Here is a 6,000-nt window from a genome sequence, read left to right on the forward strand (position 1 = left end):
TGGATATTAAGCCCTTTTACCAGATTTGTGATTTGCAAGTATATTCTTCCTTTCTTTGAGTTGCCTTTCACTCTGTTGAAACATTCTGAGTTGCAAAACATGTTGACCTCAAGGACAGGGCTTGTGGGCCCCTGATAATCAGCCAAGGGTTACTGAACATGAACTTGGTGCCTGATTGTTGCCGAATGTCGTACACATTATATGCCACTTACTCCTCACCACAAGCCTGGAAATGGACTCCTTGTGGAGGTTCATACTGAGAACTGGAGTCAGCCTGCCTGATTTCCAGCACTGTGTGACTTTGGGTAAGTCGTTAGCCACTCAGCCTCGTGTCCCTGCCTCTGCATCATTTGGATTCAGTGACAGTTCGTGTACAGTGCTGGGCACAGTGCCCCGCATGTCACGGGCCCATAATAAATGCTCATTGTTACTGCTGCGATCCCCCTTTTCAGATGAGGAAATTGAGGCACAGAGTAGTGAAATTCACCTCCCTCGGAGGGGTGCACCTTGCCCATTTCAGGTTGATAGACATGGTCTTCCCTATAAGACCAAGCCTGCAGCTTTTCGAGAGGCCTTTCTAGGTGGTGGTGACCCTGCCTAAAAACTATCCTGGCGCTCCCCACCTCCTCCTCTACTCACCCAACACTACTCATCCTTGCAGACAAAGCCGGGCACCTTGCCCACGGGACCCTTCTTCCCACCACCTTGCAGCCTGTGTCCATCCTTTGGTCCCCACCACTTCTCCCAGTGTCTGTGAGCTACTGGAATGCAGCCACTGCTCTGTGGCTCGAGTCCCAAAAGCTTCTGGGTTACAGTGGATACTGATCTCAGTTCAGGGCTGCGCTATTCTGGGTCTGCCGTTGTAGACGGTTCTCCGGGAGATAGATGAGGTGCGGGATCAGGAGGGAAGTGGGCATAGGGGAGTGGAGCCAGCGCCATCCGGGGTCGGCGGGCACATCCCTGCTTTTTACCATGTTTTCTCCAAGGAGAATAGGACCTGGGTCTCTCTCTCTCTCCCTCTCTCTCTCTCTTTTTTAAGATTTTACTCATTTTAGAGTGAGCATGTGTGCCAGCGAGCATGAGTGGGGGAAGGGACAGAAGGAGAGGGAGAGAAAATCTCAAGGAGATTCAGGGAGCCCGACACAGGTCTTGATCCCACGACTCTGGGATCATGACCCAAGCCAAAATCAAGAATCAGCCACTTAACCAACTGAGCCACCCAGGAGCCCCAGACCTGGGTCTCCTAAATATTGTGTCCTAGTCTTGGGTGAGGGCTGGGCCTCTTGGTCCTTTGGACACATTTGGGTCACGTAGAGTTAAAGACCCAGCAGAGAAACATCTGTGGCAGAGCCTCACTTCTCCAGAAGATTCGGTTTAAACGGATGTTGGATGTTGTAGCAGCTCTGTCCCGTTTTTGCTTGGACTGCTGCGCCACTCTGAGCCGGATTTCTGGTAGACCTCCAGTTCATTTGTTCATTCACTCATCTATCCAGCACCTTCTGTGTGCAGGCACTCTTCTGCTGGGAGCAAGGCAAGGAAGCATATGAAGATTTTGCCCTTGTTACCGGAAGTTACATTCTAGTGGATCCTCGTGGGGAAGACCGGCCATGGCCAAATCCACCAGAGTTGGCTGGGGAACAGATCCCAGTGTGCACAGCTTCTCCACCTCCCTGGTGCCTCGACCCTGGCCTGTAGTGGCATCTGTGCCATCACTCTGGGGAATGAGACCGGCTGTAGTGAGCACATTGGCTCTCCTTGGACCGGGATATATTTATTAAGCAGCTACTAAGTTTTCGATGTGGGGCCAACCTAGATGAGTAAGTGGTGCTTGAGGAGGCAGGTACCACTTGAGTCATATCCTTGAACTTGGCACTGGCTCTTGCGGCCGAGGCCAGTGGGCCTGCGTGACAATGATACATGGGTAGGGCTACACTTCGCAGCACCGGGGAGGGGGTGTGTGGCACTCTTTGTTTTCTCCCTTTGAGAGCCTGGGGCTCCAGTGTGGGCAGACACAGTGGGACAGAAGTTTCTTTTATGGGAAAGCATGTTTGAGCTTTAAGTTCTCCTAAGAGCCATAAGGCCACTTTGGGTTTTGTTTGGTGGTTAGTTATTTTTACTTATATTTACCTATTTGGGAATAAAGGGGCTGAATCAGTCGTCTTAACAAGCTAGAATTCCAACTTGAGGTTATGTTTATAAATAGAAAATCTAGGCTTTCCAGAAGTAAGGCTCCCTAAAACCAATTTTGTTGACAAAAGGGAGTACTGTCAGCTAGTGGTCTGAGCATTTCGAGGCATCTGGCATTCCTGAGTCCCAGACACACCCCTGGGGCAAGCCAACTTTAACCCTCCTGTACCAGGGGTGCCCAGAGGAGCCAGGCGGCCAGTGTCCAGGAGCTGGCACCACAGCATCACTGCCCTGGATCTGTCACTCCCCGGCCAAGCCATCAGTCTCCTGTGGCCACTGTCTCCTCCTCTACAGTGAAGGAATTGGCCCACGGGATCTGCTAACTGTTGATACTCAAAGCCACAAACATTTAATTTGCAGAGGCAGAAGCAATAGAGATTTCAATCATGGCTGGTTAAGACTGTAGATTCCTAGAAGCCGAGCTCATGTTCTCGCTCTTTTGCTCGATACATCATTTGTGCTTCCATCCATGAACATTGATTGATTCAGCACCCTCTGTGGCCCGGGCCCTCTGGGCACCGTGAAGTGAGTGTCCCTCACATTCATGGTCACAGACGCTTACATCCCTGGAGGGTGGGAGTGTAGAGGGGGAGACAGAGGTCAATCAAAGAAAGCTGATCATTTTGGAGAATGGTATTTGCTTGGAAGATGATAAAACAGGGTAATGTATTTGAGTGCAAGGCAGAGTGGCGTGGCCAAGTTTAAGTAATAGTGATGGATAACATTTACTAAGTGCTTCCTGTCCCTGAGCACCTTCCCTGTGTCTCCGGGAAAAGTAGGTGCTACTGCTGCTCTCCCAGATGAACAGAGAAAAGTGGAGATGCTGAAGACATCCCTGAAAATGAACAAAACACAGGGCCTGTGTTCAGGGCTCAAGTTATGGTGGTGACAGGTGTGTATAACCAAATAATCCCAATCCAGTGTCCTCTCCAATGAAGAGCCGACCAGGCACAGTAGAAAAAGGCTGGAGGATTAAAGGATGGTTTATCGGGCGGGGGGGAGGGAGGATGATTTGCTGAGAGGGTAGTGCTCGAACTGGGTGTTGAGGGATGTGTAGAAGTTCTTACAGGATGTCTCTGTAGAACCAACAGTAGTTGTACACGATGCCGTGGACATGTGCGGTCTTTTCAGTAGACCATGGTATTCTTTGCTGTTCCTGTTCTTTGCCTTCGTCACAAAGCCCTGTGTCTTTCTGAGGAATTATTTAAGGTAAATGGTCACTATAAATCTTCAAAATTAACTCCTATTTTAACCCAAATTTACAGTTTCAACGCGGAGGATGACATCCCTGCACACATTCTGCGAGCAGGCTATATTTTTCTGGGCTGTAGTTTTAAATCTTGCCTTCCTTAAGCACATCTCTCCTGCTCGGGGTCTCTCAGGTTCCTCAGACATAAGGCCAGACCAGCATATCTGAGTTAGAATCATAACAAAGCCAGAATCTCTGGGGTGAGGCCAGGTGGATCCTGACGTCTAGCCGGTGTGAGGTATTGTGGGAGTGGAAACGGTCTCCCATCGTGTGCTGCAGGAGGCTGCGGGGGCTGGGGTCTCCTCATTCCCACCTCGGCCAGACCCGGTGCAGGTTTATCTGTTTTATTTCTTGGACTCTCTTACAACATCGTGTTGGAAGGAAGGGTTCTACTGCCAAAAACGAATGTTTGAAAACCCCCTGGGACCGCCTGTTGGGACCCTCCCATTCTACATCTGTGGTTCCCTGGGCTGCCCCCCGCCCTGCCCACCCCCGGTCTGGATCTTGGTACCGTTTCTGCACTCCCGTAAAGCAGCCGCTGCCTTCCAACCCAGATCTGGCTACCCTTCTTTGATAGGTGAGCTAATCCCCAAATGTGGCAGCGGCGGCCTTACAGTGAGGGTTTCTGTTACCTTGTTATGAATTACAGTGGAGTGCCCTGGTGAAGGGTTGAAGGTATTTGAGATCCTTTGGGATCAAATGCAAGATATTACTAAAACGAGACTCCATTTAATAGGTGATAAATCTTGATATTGTAAGTTTAATATAGTTTGATGGTTGTAAATCCAGTGAGTCTACTGTAGGAATTTGCTGTGTGTTGCATTTATGAAATATTTAGTCAGGTGTTTTTAAAAGTACGACTTTTCTCATAAGGTACTAATTTTTATGGGCTCACCAAGAAAAATTCATATTGGTGTCAAGTACGCTGCTGTGTGCGGGTCTTTGAAATGAAAAAGGAAACGGTATTATAGGCTCTCTTTTTGTATTATAAGACAGCCCTTAGACAATTTCATAGTAATGGCCAAAGCAAGAAGCAGATTTTAGTATATTTAAGAATATATTGTAGGATTAGAAAATGGTAGGATACAAGTGACTTAAAAGTAAGCTTATATTCAATGTTGACTGCAAATATTAAAAAGGAGCATACACATGGGATAGAAATATGGCTGCAGTGTGGATGTCGGAGCGCGTCTCCTAGGTTGGTGGCCAGGAGGCCCCGAGTGTATTACGAGCCATTTGGACTTGTTTTCCATGGCTGGGTAACAGGTTGACATACATTTGATGGCCCAAAACAGTATGCATTTGTTACCCCCAGGTTTCTTTGGGTCCAGAGTATAGGCTCAGCTTAGCTGGGTTCCCTGCTCAGGGCCTCAAGGCCACGATCAAGGTGTTGGCTGGGCCGTGGTGTCATCTGGGCCTGGGATCCTTCCAAGCTCACATGGTTGGTGGCAGAATTCATTTCTTTCAGGTGCAGAACTTCGGGGAGCTTGCTTCTGCAAGGCGGATAGGAGAGCTTCTTTCCCACTTCAGTCTCTTTTCAGGGAAGACTTGGATCCATTTTTTGTTTTTGGTTATTATTGTTTAGAAGCTCACCTGATTAGGTCAGGCCCACCTAGGATAATGTGCCATTTGAGTCTTTTAGTGTCAACTGATTAGGGACCTTAATTACATCTGCACAGTCATTTCGCCTGTGTCATATAACATAACCTAAGTATGACAGTGACATCCCATCGTGCTGCCCACAGCATGTACGCTGAGGGGTGGGGGTCCTCAGGGCCATCTTGGAATTCTGCCTGCAACACCACAAGTGTGACATTAGACACTCTTCGTAATTCTGAGCTTTCCCTTCGATGGCTGTCAGATGGGAAGGGTAATTCCCACCTGTCTCGGAAGGATCTTGTTGGCCTCGACGAGATAAAGTGTGGGAAGTCTGGGGCTCGCCCGGAAGCCTCAGCAGGCGGGAAGGACCCGGGTGAAGAGTACTCCCGCAGATGTGCCGAGAACTCCAAGTCTGCAGTTGTACTTCGGTCTGAAGATCCCACCAAGTCCCCGAGCGCCTGCAAACGTGAAGACAGCGCAGGCAAATCTGCCGTCCCCTCTGATTTGATCCGCAACCCGAGCAGGCCCTGAAACTGCTTATAGTTCACTTTTCAAAACAGTTGCCTTTCCAAATCCCCGCACTCCTAATAATGGCCACGACATCTTTTTTGGATTAGGAATGGATGCAGGGTCCAGGCGTTGACTTTGATTCTGATCTCCTCCCAAAGACACTGTGATCAACAACTCTGTGATTTCCCACACGAGATCCATTCGGGGCCACGACCCCCTCCTTCCCGCCTACCCTGTGGCTTCCCGGTACCCTTCCCCTCCCCCGCGTCCGTCTCCCCCCTCCCCCGCCCCCCCCTCCCCCGCCCCGTGAAGTCCCCGTTGATCACTTTCCATTTCACAACTAACAGAGAACCCAACAGGAGGCAGTTGGGGAAAGACACACAGTGGGTCACTGGTAAGCTATTGGTCGAATAGTATTCGGAGTACAGATAGCTGCTTTTGCCATTGTAATTGAA

Source organism: Lontra canadensis, unplaced genomic scaffold (assembly GCF_010015895.1).
Source record: "Lontra canadensis isolate GAN:19392208 unplaced genomic scaffold, GSC_riverotter_1.0 scaffold98, whole genome shotgun sequence".
Lineage (NCBI taxonomy): Eukaryota > Metazoa > Chordata > Mammalia > Carnivora > Mustelidae > Lontra > Lontra canadensis.